The following is a 17,304-nucleotide window of genomic DNA, read 5'->3' on the forward strand; positions in this document are numbered from 1 at the left end:
CCAATTTAGACCAACCTGGAATTCTGCTAGCCCATACCAAGGCTATTACTGCATCGTCTGCTTCGGCAGGAATCTCTTCCTCCGGTTTTTGCGTGCTCTGTAACATAAAAATTCTCGCTTCCACAGCTTTTGATTCAGGTGTTAGTAGCTGCACCTCTCCATTCTTAAAGGTTATCTGCGCGTTCAACTTATTCAATAAATCCCTTCCCATCAAGGGTATGGGACATTCAGGCATATATAAAAATCGATGAGTCACCCCGTTTTCCCAGTTTAAGTTGTAAGGGCTGCAAGAAGGGCCGATCCTCTCGTTTGCCTGTAGCGCCAACAACGCTTACAGTTTCATGGCTAAAGTTTCCTTTACAAGTATTAAGTACAGAGTAAGCGGCTCCTGTATCAACTAAAACTTCTACTCCATCATTTCCCAGCCTTAGTGTAACCAGGGGTTCGGCTGGGGATGCTTCCTCCGGTCCCCTTCCGGATTCCTCCTTTAATGCCAGTAGCTTAATGGCTTGCAGGGCTGGGTCGGTTCCCAGCCTGAGGTTGCCAGCCCTTTCTTTTCCAATGCCCCCTTTCTTTGCAGATTGAGCACTGATCTTTCGCCAGACGGGGCTGCACAAAAGGAGGTGATGTTCCCTTTCCCCTACTCCCTTTCACGCCTCGGTAACCCCCTCCTGGGCCTTCCCTTTCTCTGTAGGCTCCTCCAGGAGCCCTGGTTAAAGCAGCAGTCAATCTGCCTTCTGTTAGGGTTTCCCTTCGAACCTCTTGCATCTCTTTTTCCTTTTCCCTATTATTAAAAGCCGTCCATGCCACTTCTAACATTTTCCTAAATCTTTCGAATCCGCCTCTTCTAATTTCTGAAGGTTTTCTTCTTATGTCTGGGGCTGATTGTCCCATAAACATTGAAGTGAACTGCTGGGCTTCCTCTGCTTTTTCAGGATCCAGGGTGGTAGATTTCCCGGCAGTAGCCTTTAATCGTTCCATAAAAGCAGACGGGGATTCATTTGGCTCTTGTCTGACCTCATAGAGCTTAGACCAATTAATCGCTTTTGGCATGGCATGTCTTATGCCAAACCTTATCCATCTCTGCTATCTTGCTAAGAGTCCCCGGGGTCCCGGCTGCTTAGGATCCCACCCCGGCTCTGCAGCAGGAAAATTCTGGTCTATTGTTCCCTGCAAATCCCCACCAGCACGTGCTCCTTCTGCTTGTTTCCGAGCAGCGTTTAATACCATCTTCTTTTCAGTATCACCTAGCGGTGTGTCTAATATGACCTGTGAACCATTCCAATCTGGATCCTGAGTCCTAATTACAGTTTCAAACGCTTTAGCCACTCTCTCTGGATCCTCTCTAGAGTTCCCTGCTATTTCCTTCCAGGACCTTAACTCCGTTATTGAAAAAGCTACTTTAACTGTTACTGGTCCGTTATTTCCAACCGCCTGCCGAAGGGGAGCCTGTAAAGCCTCCCCCGCTTCCCCTTGTCGTCCCCTTGTTCTCCCCGCAAGCGGGCTAAATCCTTCCGCCCCTCTAAATCCTCCTCCCTGTTCATAACTCCCCTCCCCTGGTCCCTCTGCACCTCCAGCTCCACCGATAGCCTCGAAATCCCCCCCCAACCTCTGTCGGGGAGCGACCACCGATTCCAAATCTTCTTCCTCCTCCCGTCCACACTTCAAACACCTTTTTCCCATACTACAAGCGGAACAACACCTTTTCAAATTTCGACCCTTTCCCTCTTTCTCTAGTGCTAGTATCATTGGATCCCTTGGAATCATCCCGCAACCTTGCTGCCACTCACCCCTTTGGCAGCAATCCGACAGGCACTACTCTGGGAGAGAGACGAGCAGAGGGAGTAAGAGGGTACAATCGTATGGTCAGGGCAGGCAAAGGCAGGAAGGGGAACGGAATAAAACAGAGAGACGTCCTAGACAACAAAATTTATGAAATACAAAGTTGGAACAGATACTTTCAGTTAAATACAGCACGTTGTTATCTCCACACCACTCCATTAAGAGGTAGAAGGCACGTTTCCCCAAGCTTCATTCATCTCAGCGTATCCACTCTTAGCTTTCTGGAATGGGGACTTCCTCTGCTCCAGCATCTTCTGATCGCTAACGACTTTTGCGGGTATGAAATGACAAACGCAGCTCTGCCAGAGCGGCGGCTCCCTAGCACTTTTGTTCAAATCAGATCCCATCATTTGTGGTCAAAACATCGCAGCACTCATGTATTGCCCTGGGAAGTGGCTCCTGGGTCTACGTTTTCTGAAGATCCTTCAGTAGATGCCCAGGCAGAAGCTCCAGCCGATCCAATTTTCAGTTCAGCCATTGCTGAGGAAGCCGGGGGAGGGGGAGGGGGAAGAAAATGCCTTTTGTTAGTGTTACAGTAGGAAAAGCTAACAAGTCCCCAGACCAAACAAACCATATTACTCCTAGTAGACAGGCAACTCCATTCACAGTGCAGACGGATTCAATGCAACGGACTGGTGTCCGTCCAAGCAAATGCAAAGAGCTAGAAAGCAAGAGGCGGCCACTCGCTAGGAGATTAAAGACTACTGGAACAGAAGGAATTGCTCTCAGGGGCTACCTGCTTTGAAACAGGCCCAGCCACTGCAAAGCCGTGACTCTGGAGGAACAATTATCACAAAGACGTGGGATTATTCAGGGCTCCGGGGGGGGGGGGGGAGTGGGGGGGGTGGTGTATGTGCGTGTACATTGTTTTTTCTCTCTGTTTTTTAAAAGCAACTGCATAATATTCTGTTATTCTGCTGTCACACAGACTGCTAATTCCGGGGCACACTCGGACCAGAGCTATTGCTGAGGTTGCAGCAGGCTCTGAGCATTGTCTCATGGAGTCTCACAGGGTGATGCAGATGACCGTCCTTGGGGAACTGTGAGGGTCAGCAATCACGTTTAGACTACTAGATTGGGTGTCCTGGAGCTAGGAATGGATGCTCATTTTCAGCTTAAAAGCTGAACCTAGCTTATTCATATTCTTCAAAGGTAATTTGAGAATAACATGGATTTACAGAGCCTTACCTCAGCCATATGAGCTTCCACTCTGTCTGTCACAGAGGAAGCATTGCCCACTGGGTCCGTCAGCAGAGTGGCTTCTGTAGCGCTCGTGACGATGTGCGGTGCCGGCTTCCGCAAGCCTCTCATTAGCTCAGTCTCGCCGCAGGCGTTTTGTGAGAGCCAATTCACATTCTAAATCCCTAATTCGCTGCTGCAGTCGGCCGACTGTGGAAGCTTCAGTAGCGGCTCTTATTTGTTCCACTCGGTGCTGGGTGGCTGCCTGTGTCTGAAGCAGATCATGCAATTTCAACCCCCAGGAAAGAAGAAGAGAACTTTCCCCCCAGTCAGCTTCCACACACCCAGTTTGAAGAGCACAGCCTCACGCAGGGAGGCAACTGTGCCCCCTCACTGCCCTCAACAATCAAGGGCAAAACCCAGAAGCACCACGTTACATAATCCTTTTTGTTCAGAAAGAAACCTGCTCTTATCGCAACTTTTATTTTTTTTAAATCAAAGCTAGGACTAAGCAACCTCTGTCCCAGCAAGACACTAGTCTCCTTGCAATTCTTCTCTTAGCGCTGTTACCAGATTCCCCAGTGACCTATGTGCGTAGAGAAGATTATTCACAGAATCTCAGAATGGTTGAGGACAACCATCCAACCAGCTCACACCCTTCAACAGCCTCCTGAAGATATCAAGAGCCCATGACCCCACAGCCCTGACCGGCAGAAGCACGAAGTACTGAAAAATGGCAACAGTAAAGAAGGAATGAATGACAAGGCACAAGTGGGGGAAGTGGGAAGTAAGTTTACCTGCAGAAAGAGATTGACTTCCTGCAGTCTTTGCCTTAGCTCTTACCCAGTCTTTTGTTCAATCTCCCTCTTACGTTCTTCTGCGTGGTTACGATCCATCATCTTGGCCTCTAAATGACACCTGAGGACAACCACCTCTTCTTCCAGCTGCCGCTTCCTCTTCCACAGTTTTTCACGGCTCCCATGCATCCAAGCCAACTCTTCTCGCAAGCCTTCATTTGCTTTTTCTAGCTGCCTCGATTTTCTCCGCTCTGTCTCCAGCCAGTGGGAAAGTTCACGGACCTGTAGACAGGGAAAGGACAGACTCCCTTAACCAGACAGAGAGGTCTAACCGTACGCAGTTCTGTGACAATCCGTGAAGAGTGTCCATTGAGACTGTGTTTGTCACCAGCTGACTCAGTATTTAAACCAAATGAGAGCCATGCTCCTCTGCTAAAATAAGCACATCTTTTAAATGATTTCCAGGAGGCTTCCTCAAGTTTCCCGCCCTTCTCAGCTCTTCTCCAACAGTTCACAAACCAACAGAAGCTTCACCTAGACAGCACAAACTAGCAGCTTTCCACCCACCCCTGTGGGCGGGTTGAAAAGCACTAGGGCTATTCTACAGTGAGCGCCTCATACGCTCACAGGAAATCAAACATCCACAGAGCTAGCCACCTTCTCCTTTCATCAGGAACAACATAGATCACGCGGGGTGTTTTGGATGGATGAGGGGGGCACGAGGGCTGTGGCAGGTTTGTCACACAGTCAGATTACTTCAAGGCAGAAATCACAAGAAACACATCCTCTTCTTTCCGTGACACCGAAAGCTTCGTCAGCAGTGCTCCAGAAAGTAGCTTTTCAAGCAGTGGAGAAAGAAGGCATATTCTCTTCTAGATCAAAGCGGTAGTTTGTTTTCAAGAACTTTTAGGAAGTACCAGGTTTTCGGTAGGCCCCAAAGGTCAACTAAAACTCTGTTGTCTTCTCTCCTCAGAAATTTACCTTTTCCACACCAGCACCCTGGTATCACAACACTTCTTCACTTCAGGAAGGATTAGTTAGACATTTTCAGGGATCATAAGGGAAATCCCTTCATTTCAAAACACAGCCACCAGATAATTAACAATACGAAACAGAAGTCAGGAAAAGAAATCATACAGACCTCCAAAAAAAGCAAAAAACCCAAACCAACCAAAGCTCACCTTTGCTCTTAATCTACCAACTTCGCTGCCCCTTCCACAACGCATGTCCTCCATTTTGCCCTGGAAATCCAACTGGGACTCACTCTCTCGCCTCTCATACGCCCTCAGTTTCTTCATAGCTGTTTCCAGAAGCCTCTTGGACCTGCACAGCAAATTAGTAAGTAAGATAGGAAGCCCAAGGACAGTCAGCCTTTGCGTACACACTTATGTGAGCACCAGGGACGGGGCTTACTTCATTTGTAACCTGACTGATAGACCAGGACTTATGGACCCAAAAAACAAATCAAACACCAAACCAACCAACCAAGCAAAAAAAAATCATTCCCCTCCCACAGATCACTTGCAGGCTCAAAATTTCAGCTGCTCCCATGAAGGTACTCCCTCTGCCTGAAAACAGAGGGAAGGGACTTCTTCCTGCCTGCCCGCCCGCCCACTCACCCTCCCTCCCCACGACAACTGCAGGGCAGCCTGCTCTTCCACATACCTAAAACTGTACGCTCACGTACAGAAGCCACTTGCAAGATCTAAAGCAAGGCTTGAAGTTGCTCACAAACTGTTACGTACTCATAGTCTTAGGGTCAAGTTAAATGAAGCTTGACTCCCAGCCCAGCTGATATTTCTTACAAGTACTAAAAACCCATACGTACCTGTCGCATTCTCTCTGCAGTTCCATGTTTCTTCTCATTTCTTGCTCCAGTCGGGCTTCTGCTGGCTGTTTCCCCTCCACCAACTCCTTTGCTGGCTTTCTTTTGCTCTCACACTTCCCAAACAGAAAGAAGAAATGGCACACACAACTCAGTAATGGCATCCATAAGCACTGGGCGCAGATGGCGTTCCTCACAAAGATGTTGCAGGACGTCTCTCTCTGCTAGCCAAGGGCCGCAGAACTCTAGGGGACAGAATTCCCACATAAAGGTCGGCGCTTCAGTTCTCCCACCAGACAGGCCAATACCGAGGGACAGAAACAGTTGCCTGCCAGACCCATTCCCCACCACCACCAAAAGTGAAGGCCACCTGCTACTAGGGGCCCATGGGGGAAAGGTGGAAAAGACCCTGAAGAACAGCTTCCTCAGTCCCTCTGCTACTAGCAAGGGGTACTTATGCGTCCACATCAGTGGAAAGCAGAGTTTAATTTAAAGCTTCAGGGGGATCTTCAGCCATCAGTGGGCAACGGCCCTTGGAAGAGGTCACTGTTGCGGAATTCCTGGACAGTTTAGCTGCCTGCACGCACACACACACACACACACACACACACACACATACACAATAATAATAAAAAAAATCAAAGACTGGAAGAAGAAATTCACAGCAACCATTGATGCATGTGCTGATTTTGGTCTTCTTCCGAAGGCACGCATCTTGTCCATAAGCCAGTGATCAGGTCCTCCAGGCGATTCTGAACCTGCGGAAGCATTAAAAGAAGCAAAAAAGCCACACTGACACTTTCCAGACTGAAGCTCACACCTCATTTAAGGGGTATTACCAAAAAGAAATGCCACAAACATTCCTCCATCTCCCTACTCCTTTACTGTCTACCCCCTGTTCCAGTGATCCAGCAGTTTCCCCTCACTGAAGACTTTCTCCACCAAGTCAGGCCAAGCACACCAAAACAATACTGCCTACGGACGTAGGATTCCTTTATTAGTCGCACCTTGGCATCTTGGGACTCCTTCCAGGTACTTTATGGATTTACACCTTCAAGCCAAGGAATCCACAGTCACTAAACAGGGAAGGTGCTCGGAGGCTGGGGAATGGAATTCTTGCCACAGTCTGAGGATGCCAGCCAGGGCTTGGTGACAAAGCGCTTGGCACCGAGGCAATTCCACAAGCTAACCCGCAGAACGCCTTTCAGGCAGGAACATCTGAAGTGCTGCTGCCCGATGCCTTAAGCACCACGACGGGTATCAAGCAGCAAACATTCAAACCAGCACGCGAGAGGCAAACCCTTACCTCACACAGTGTTAAGAAAGACTCAAACCCGCGAAAACTCTCAGAGCCACAAAGCCTGGGAATGGACCAACAGCAGCTGACCATCTGTAGGCTGCTTTCTTCTGAAAACTTCCCCACATGCATATATACATACATAACTCGGCTAAGTAGCTCATGAAAAAGGAAGATCATGACCATCCGAGCTGTCAAAGGCATTTTTTGTACCCTGATTGGTAAGGAATGTAGTACCTATCTACCGCCAAATGACGAGGAAGTGTGCCATGATATTCAGAAAATACTTGTCGGAATAAACCCATGACATCAAAGTGACAATTGGTCCTTGTGGTTTTCGGGAATACTTGGACATGGAACTTCTCTTGTTTTACAAAGTATGTTTGTTATCATCATTCTGCTCTGTTAGTGTGTTTAATAGTTGTGCTAATATGCTAATTGTTGTTAATTGTGCTAATATGCTGTTGCTTGTCATGTAGTAAACAATTGTCATGACTCAAACACACCGAGCCTGTGTCATGTGACTCTCCCACCCCAGTGTATCCGACATTTGAACCACAAAAAAATGGTTTGTGCAAAAATGAATACGAAATGTTTCAAATGGTTGAGATTTCTGATAGTCGGCTATCGCCTCGGGTGTCCACGGCCTGAGGCACCACGCCTGCACCGCGATTCCTCCATGACTGACGGGACAGCGAAGGATCAGGATCCCTAACACAGCAACTTGGTTGCGAACCCAAAGCATGTGCAGAATAATATTTTAGTGTTTGGCTATAGCAAATTGCACTGCATGATTGCAATGTAGGAGTGAGCAATAAAATACATATAATGGAGAGCCGTGCTGTACCTGGAGTCCTTGCTCTGGTACGGTTCCCCTTAAGTTAGTGAACATCCCACCCAGGCACAGCATCACCTTGGCGCAATGCCACAGCATGCTCTGGGAAGGACGTAGAGTCTGGGGGAAGTGTTTGTGTGCAGTGGTCGTGTGGGTGCATCGTGGTGGGGGTTGTGAGAGAAGTGCGTTGTGTGTGTGCATGTGTCTGTGCAAGACGGGGGGTGTGTGCAGTGGGATGGTTTGCAATGCTGACTGCATTAGGGTCCTTTTGAGCAAGACGTGGAAGCTCTGTGTGTTTGGCGGGGCATGCACGTGCGTGCTGGGGGGAATGTTTGTGCATGCGCCATGTTTTACTGTGTGTTAGGATGCACAGGTAGATGCACATATGGACATGGTTCCCTTCTGCTGAGAGGGGAGGTGAGAGGAGAGAAAGAGGGGCGCCTTGGGGTGCCATAGGGGCAGAGGGGCACCCTGGGGGGGCGGAAGCACACAATGGTGTGCAAAGGAAGCAGAGGGGTGCAATGGGGGGCAGAGAGGTCAGGGAAGTGCCATGGGGGGCAAGGGTGCAACAGGGTGCAAAGTGGGCAGAGGGGGCACAGGGATATCATGGGGGGCAGTAGATGCCATTTGGTGCAATGGGGTGAAATGGGAGGCAGTGGGGGCAGAAGCGTGCAATGGGGTACCATAGGGGCAGAGGGGTGCCATGGGGGGCTGAGGGCTGCAAAGTGGTGCCATGGGAGCAGAGGGGTGCCGTGGCGGGCAGTGGGGGTAGAAGAGTGCAGTGGGGTGCCATGGGGGGCAGAGAGGGCAGAGGGGTGCAATGGAGTGATTTGGGGGGCAATGGGGTGCAATGGAAGCACAAGGGGAGCAGAGAGGTGTCATGGGGGCAAAGGGGGCAGAGGGGTGTCATCGGGGGTAGAGGGGGCTGAGGAGGGCAATGGAGTGCAATGGTGAATAAATATATAAATATGTATAAAGATGTATAAGTATTGACTTTTTCCCTTTAGACAGTTCTAAGGCTCGAGTTAAGGCAATAATTTCTGCTTTCTGGGCAGGCGTATTTGTGGGCAAAGTGGATGATTCTATCTCTCCTTGCAAAGTCACCACTGCATATCTGGCCTGCCGTTCTCCCCTTACTGTAAAGCTGCTTCCATCCGTAAACAGTTCCCATTCAGGATTTGTCAGGGGCTCATCTTTCAGGTCAGGCCGGCTGGAATAAACTTCCTCAATAGCCTGCAAACACTCATGTTCCAATTCTCCTTCCTGGTTTATCGGGAGCAATGTAGCAGGATTCAAAACGGAAGACACTTTTAAAGAAACATCAGCCTGTTCAATTAAGGCGGCTTGGTATTGAATCAATCTACTTGGTGAAAGCCAGGGATGTCCTTTTTGTTCCAATACTGCTAAAACGGCATGAGGTACCTATACCTATACGGTGATGGGTTGTCCTAAGGGCAATTTCCGTGCCTCTTTAATCAATAACACTTGCACCAACTGCTCTGAGGCATGCCGGCCATCCTTTACTCACATCATCCAGTTGTTCAGAAAAGTAGGCCACTGCTCTCTTCCATTCTCCCAAGGCCTGTGTCAAAACTCCTAATGCTACATGTTGTCGCTCATGCACACATAATGAAAAAGGTTTAGTCAGGTTTGGCAAGCCCAGCGCAGGTGCTCTCATTAATTCAGTCTTTATAGTGTCAAAAATTTTACGCCATTCAGGGGTCCATTCTAAGACCTCTCCAGGTCCCTTCATAGCATCATACCATGGTTTAGCAATCAGACTGAAATTCGGTATCCACAGCCGGCACCATCCGGCCATTCCTAGGAAGCCTCTCAATTCTCGTTTTGAGTTGGGTGGAGCAATTCTACATACAGCTTCTTTTCTTTCCATCCCCAATTTTCTTTTTCCTTGAGACATTTCAAAACCTAGATAAGTTACTGTAAGCTGCACCACCTAAGCCTTTTTCTGAGACACCTGATATCCAGCCAATCCCAAGAAATTCAGCGAGTCTATAGTAGCCATTTTACACTCTTGTTTTGTCTCACATCCCAATAGTATATCGTCCACATACTGCAACAAAGTCCCAGAAGGATTCCTACCTTGCCAGTCCTCCAGCTCCTTAGCAAGTACATTACCAAAGAGCCTTGGACTGCTCTTAAACCCTTGTGGTAGCACAGTCCAGCAAAGTAGAGTTTTCCGACCTGTGGTAGGGCTTTCCCATTCGAAGGCAAATATTTTTTGGCTTTCCTTTTCCAACAGTATGCAAAAGAAAGCATCTTTTAAATCCAACACTGTAAAATAGAGATTGTTCTCAGGTATTGAGGACAGCAAAGTATATGGATTCGGGACTACCGACTGGACATCAACAGTTATTCAGTTGATTTCTCCTAAATCTTGTACTAATCGATATTCCTGGGTTTGGGGTCTCTTTACTGGTAAAATAGGGGTCTTATACTCAGATTGACATTCTTGCAATACTCCATTTTGGACAAAGGTATTTATCAAAGGTTCCAAACCTTGCCTAGTCTCTAACTTAATAGCATGTTGGGTATTTTTACCGGTTGTGCTCCAGGTTTTAAATCAGTTTTTACCGGTGTTGCATTCACTGCTTGTCCAGGCTTCCCTGTGGCCCATACGAAGGGTATTACAGCATCCAGGATTTCGTCGGGAATTTCTGCCCTTTGCAACTGCTTCTCAGTTCTCAAACATAGCTGAGCTCTCCAAGTCGTTTCCTTTGGCACATGCAACTGTATCAATTTATCAGAAAAGGTTAGCTAAGCCCTTAGTTTACACAACAAATCTCGTCCTAGGCGAGGCAAGGGGCACTCGCATATGTAAACACTGATGAGTTCAAGTTGTATCTCCAATTGTGCATTCCATAGGCTTTAAAAATGGTTTCAAAGCATGCTCTCCTGTGACCTACTACATACACTGGACTGAGGATATAAGTAACTATCTCAAAGTCACGGGAATTCTTCTCCTAGGCAAACTTATACATCTGTCTAATAAGCCTGTGGGGAGGAGGGGGGGAAGGCTGGGTCAGCGTGAACCTCTTGAGTCAGAAAACAGTTTAGACAAGTGTTCTCAGTATTGTCTTCTGCCTAAGGAAATTTTAGGAGATTCAGGCAGGGTGTCCTAGTGGTATCAGTATGCATTTGCTTGGGAAAGCACAGCATTCAGGTGCTTAAGAGATCCATAAATGAATCTGAAACTGAAAAAGGAAAACTACCAATGGAAGAGCTCCTTGGGGAGATTTGCATGACGTACATCTGATGTTGCAAGCACCAGAACTGGTGCCTATGCTGGACTGTGCTGTAAAAATGTAGTAAATGTAGCTTCCCGTGAGACTCCAAGAGCCCCCCACTCTGCATGGCCATGCGGAGTATAAAAGATAGTTGGTGCTGTCCTCTGGGCTTCCTGCGTGCTGCTGAAAAGGAGGTTTGCATGAGAATATTGAGGCATGTAGAATAGGCTGCTGTGGAACTAATAACTCTCTATCTATGCAAACTAACACGTGTAAACAGGATGTAAACTGAAAACTGTGTATCCACCATACAGTGGGTACAGGCAAAGTGTCAGAACACGCCTACCAAGACAAAACAGTTACTTAATAACAGAGTGTAATTTCTCCTTGGATTAGATTATAGGCCTAGCTACCCAGACAGAAGCAGACCTGAACCTCTGCCTGACTTCAGAGCTACTGAGAGCTAAGGTCCCTCCTAAGGAGCCTCACAGCTCGATTCGTGTGGGGCTGTGCTTGAGCAAAGCAGATGAGCCCTTCAGCAAGGTGTAGGAGCCTGGGTATGCTGCTGCACCACCGGGAGTGCCGAGTTTTCAGTTCAGAGTGGGCTTGTGTCCAAGTCAATCTGGAGCACAAGCAGCGCCTCTCCATTTACATCAGCAAATAGTTTCTGTCATCAGGCTATGCTAGGTTGTAAATTATGGGTGCTGACAGGAAGTTTGTTTTTTAAAATCACCGACCAGACACTGACTACTCTTTCTGTCTCAGCAATGGTTTTGGATCAGAAAGTAAGTGGAAATTCATATTTCATTCTTGTTTTGTCCAGTTCAGACTCTCTAGACCTGACCGGCATGCCAGACAAGCACTGTTTCCTTCTACGGCTGTACCTAGCAAAAGAATTCCCCAATGTGGGCTACCGCAGTTTTCTTGACCTGTCTTCCTTCAGTCCTCCTCATGGAGGAAGGTCATGACTTATATTGTCATAGGACATACTGTATATATTCAAGAGAAGGCTGGGATCACAGGAAAGCACCAGAGATTACACATTCTTTTACATCTCCTGAATAAAGATTAAGCAGTGCAGTCACATAAGGTTAGTACCTCTGCAGTCATGGGACTGTTGCAGAATGCAGTACCACTGTTTTCAAACATTACTGCTGGAATGGAACCAAATCAGATGTTTGACTTTCAACAAGAAAAAAGAATGTTAGCCTACTTTAAAGTGCCTTTTCAATATTTAATTTATTTCATTTTTTTTCCCACCCTTTTTCTCCCATTGCTTGCTAGTTTCAGTTCTTAACTCAGTGTTTTCAGTAGAAAATCTTTATTTAGTTCTGTTTTGTTGTTTTTTTTCCCTTGGCCAAATTCTCTCTGGGTTATATCACTGTGATTTCAGAGTAAGTCAGGAGGAATTGTTCTAGATTTACACTAATTTAAAACTAAATATTAGCTAAAGGGAGATACTAGATTCAGACTAGTGCAATTGAATGCTTTCCTCTGCTTCAGTCAGCTGCAGTGATTAGTCAGTCTTCATGTTTCACTTGTGAATATAGCAGATTTTAGATATAAATCTGACTTACACAGTAGTTGCACATCTAGGCTGGATGCAGATGACTGCACTCAGACACCATTTGTATGACAGTGATTGAGCAAATCCATCACCGTACAGGTAACCGGGGAGGACAGGTCCCTGTGGATAGTGTGAATGGAAATGCTGTTATATCTGCCCCTGGACAAAATGCCCATTCCTGTATTTGAATGTAGTTTATTCTCTGGAGCATGTATTTGAACTTTGACCTCAGGGTATTCTTAAAACTCTTTCCGCTTGAATTCTGCCCCAATACACCTGTGCTTTTCCATTCTTTGCAGCTCTTGGGTTTTGCAACCAATTCAGCTGCTGTAAGTGTTCTTGTCTTCTCAATCTACAAGAGACACTATCAACATTCTTCATCTTTTTCTGTGTTTGATTTTAGTGTTCAGACCCTCAAATACCTTTCTCCTGTGCATTTTGCATACAATAAAAACACTCCAAGATATGTCAGGCTTTCTCAGGTAAGCTGTGATAGATAGATTAGCTGCATTTAGAAGGAAAAAGAAAATATGAAATATATTCCGAAGATACAGCACAATTGTTATTTTTTCTTACAGTAGCACCCACCAACATTAACAGAGCTCTGATACACTTGCATATAGTAGTCATATAGTCACAGCTAACTTCAGTCAGTAGAGACAAGAGGGAGCAAAGAGAAGACATTAGCACAGTAGGGAAATTAAATAATTCATCATGGTATCTTGACACTAATCCTCGCTTCTTCGATGTATATAAATCATTGAAGGGCATGTTGTCCTGTAAATGCTCTAACCAGGCTCCAGGTTAGCCAGCCGAACGCCCAATGTGCTTTGGAAGCCCCTCTTGGCACAGCGCAGAGTGTGAGATATTACCCAGGCTGTCTTGGTGAGACCCATCCAGCTTCAGCCCTCACCTTGTTAGAGTCTGGCCAGCAGGAACTGCAAGCAGACAGATCTACAGTCAAGGAGAGCTCCAAATCACTACCGCATCTGTAGTGCGTTTCTCCTCAAAAATCCTTTCAGGTTGGGAAGTGCTGTAATATCTTCTATACAGAGGAAATCAGGTTCAAGAACATCAAAGCCACATCAATATAATCTGTGAAGGCAGGTCAGAAAGCCTGTAGTTCCAGGGTCAGATGAGACAACCTCACTTGTACCACTTGTACTCATCTAGCATCCCTAATATTTCTCTACCCATGAAATATACCATACTCAATAATACCTTCAGCTCCTGCTTTACATTTGATTTACAGCAGCTGTGCTGCCTTTTGCTGCTAACGCTGTTATTGCCAGGGATTTTGATCTTAGTGACTTTGAGTACAGAGGGTGGATTGGCAGTCACCCATGCTCCAGCGGATGAAGCAAGCCAGTCCATGGCGTAAAGGGTAGGGATGGGAGCTTTAGGCATCACCTTTATGCTAGAACTCGAGCAAGGCTGTTTTGACTAGGGCACTTCACTGACTTTCCCTTCTCCTTTCCAAGATCCGCACTGTGCTGTTTTGCAGCAGGTATGTGCTGCTCAGCTGGTTTCCCCATTGCCAAGAGGACTGTCTTATCCTCCATGTACGTATATATTTGTGTGTGTGTATAGGGGTGCGTGTGTGTGTGTGTGTGTGTGTGTGTGTGTGTGTGTGTATGATGTTTGGGTGCCTGATAAAAAAAGGAAAGACATTAAAAAGGTGCATCATCTTTAATGTATTTATCACCTTATGGTAGACATCCATATAAATACATCATAGGCAGGTATAGCAATAAGAAAGCTGCCTCGGCAGAACTGTGTTTTGTAATGCTTCTGTCTGCCTCAGAGCATGATGACCTCATTGGGAAATATCTTATTTGCTTGGAAAAAATTAAGCTAAAAAAATTTCTAAAGAATTAATGGAGTTTGACCGTCATTACAGAAATGGTCACTCTTTTATGTAAAAACAGAACACTTTTGTTCTGCTGTTTAATGAAAATATTACAGTGGAACAAAGGAAATTGCAGTCTGTGGAAATGATGGGATAGTTGAGAAATCATTATCCTTCTGTTTAATGCCTGTGTAATGACTGAAGTTGATTATTTTGTCATATAGAATAAAGGCAAGAGGCATTATAATTTTGTTTACTCATTTGCAGGTTTTCTTAAGCTGACATTTTTCAGATCAGTCTTGGGAATTTAGAAATATGTCTAAATTATTAAGAATCAGTGAGATACTATTAAGATGTGTCAAAATTCCCTAGACTGTTTTGAAAAACTATACTGTTACTTTTACAGAAATGTGGGAAAAAGGCTTTTCCAGAGTTTCTCTTCTTTTTGTAATTTTAACAACATTTCTTAAATTTCAGAAAAAAAAAAAAGAGGCCAGAATACTTGTTGCAATACAAAGTGCTGTTTGTGCTGAAGCTAACTGACAGGGCCATGTGAAGGGAAGAACTGGAGTAATTGCTGAAGCTTTAGTTGTTAACTGTAGTGGTGAGTTTCAAAGTGAAGGCTGTGGTGGTAGCAGAAGATAAGAATTGTAGAAGGAAAAGGGCATATTCAAGGTGTGCTTCAAAATACTACAAATAAGACTTCAATGTCAAGTGGTATCATGGAGAGGGGAAAAGGGAACACAGACATTATGAAGACAGATATTATGAGGAATAGACAGATCTTATGAAGAATAGACGGATGTTACGAGGAATAGCAAAGGAAGATTCCCAGTCTGTCAGCACGGCCCTCAAAAGCCTGATGAAGACTGGAGGGGTGAGAGGATCTGGTGGATGGTCTTTGTTCATGACAGCATCAGAAGGACTACAGAAACATGAGTTCTAGATATTCTGGCTACACATGCAGTACAATGTCCAGGTTAGTGTCCCACCCAAAAAAGCAACTCTCTTCTCAGGAGACATATTCTCATGCTTTAATTCCTGGGATTAGTTTCATGAAAATCAGCATGTTGGTTGTTTCAAATTGAAGATCAACAGTCAAGTGTGAGGAAGAAGACACAAAGGCAATGTTGTTCCTCACAGCTATTATGCTATGAGGAGCTATAGCTGTCACTGGCTATTTTTATATAGGTACATGCAGTGTTTTCCTTTAGTAGGTAGAAGAGGTCTTACAGCTGGATCCCTATAGGGACGCAGCTATCCAGTGTGCAGCTGCACAGGTGTAAAATGTAGATTCTCTAACCTCCTGACTTCTCAGCCACCTCATCTTAGAGGTTCTCCAGCTTTTTATATATTCATGCATCAGTTTCCTGGAAAGCTGTATTTTTTTGATAGAGAGCATGCACACAGCACCACCAAACTGCTCAGCTACTGACTCGCTCTTTGATCTTTAACTCACATTTCTTCATCTGTTTTGCCCGTGGCCCTGTGGAAATAAGCATTCCCGCAAGCGCTTGCTGATTCAGGCCTGGCTTTAATGACACACTCCTGTTTACCCAGAGATTAAAATGGTAAAAATTAATTGATTTACATCAGAGCTGTACACATCCAAATCTAAAAGCTTGTTCACTCAAAATCCAAATTTCATACAAGCGAACAAACAAAAGCCATCTAAAACTTCTTGTTCATTAAGAGTTTTTGAAAAAGTTTAGACATTTTTGTTGTTATTATTTTATCCAAAATAACCCTTCCATCCAAAGTATTAATCTCAAATGTATTTATATGGTTGTTAAAGAAGTAACTCAAGCAAGAGTATTTCATTAGAAACTCTCTAACTACACAGAGAGGAATTCATAGTTGTGCTCTATCTTTGTGCTTAATCACCTCCTTTCAACACAGTAATTTATTAGCAAATCTCTTGAGGAGCAGTTCTCGTTTGTGTTGGGAAGCAAAGTAAAGTCCTTGTACGTTCAGTGATAATGGTTTAGTTACGTGCCAGATTTTGTGAAGCCCATTATCTATATTATGTGTCATTTCAAAATGACTGGAGTATTCATTTATTTTGATGGTGATAAATGAATTCTAGAAAGATCTGTGATTACTTTGTTGATCTAGCCCTATTCCAAATTCTCTGAACTAAGAAGAAAACAAAATCTGTCTAGCTCAATGAGGAAATAAAAAAATCATAGCCTAATGAATACCTAAATGAACTAAACTGAACCAAATCCAAACAGCTCAAGCTTTATGCACTTTAGTCAAGAGGGAGACAACTAAAAGGGACAATGTTTTGGTTTTGCTCTTTGCTAACATATGACGTTTGGGGCTCAATGGGACAAAATGATTTCTTGTTACAGAGGTATGATTCCTAATGGAAAAGAGAGTAACTTTTTTGGGGGGAAAATATGCACACACCACTGGGGATTGTTTGGCAGGAAGAATGAAGGCAAAAAGCTCCCATGTTGTCTCAGAATAAGGGCAATAGATTTTGTCGGACCTCCTGCACAGGTAATGCATATTGTGCAGAACAGAAAGTATGAGATAGCATCTAATACAAACAGATTTTTATTAGTCACTGCCTAGGATATCTTCTAATACCTCATGATTTGCCTTTATTCCATGTAACTATATGGTCTGAATTGGAACATCAATATTAGGACTCCAAACCGAAGGTGGGACAGTGTGAGTGAAGAGCGTCAAGCAGAATATCTACATTTAGGAAAAGGAGAAAAAATGATGTGGTCAATGACAGGCCCACTAGACCTTAGTAGTATGTGATGCTGTACAGCAAATATTGAAGGAAAGAATAAATGAAGAGAGGGGACATAAATGGAAAAGATGGCTTTTTAAAATTAAACACAGTTTTTCAGG

This window comes from Apteryx mantelli, unplaced genomic scaffold (genome assembly GCF_036417845.1).
Source record: "Apteryx mantelli isolate bAptMan1 unplaced genomic scaffold, bAptMan1.hap1 HAP1_SCAFFOLD_64, whole genome shotgun sequence".
In the NCBI taxonomy this organism is placed as follows: Eukaryota; Metazoa; Chordata; class Aves; order Apterygiformes; family Apterygidae; genus Apteryx; species Apteryx mantelli.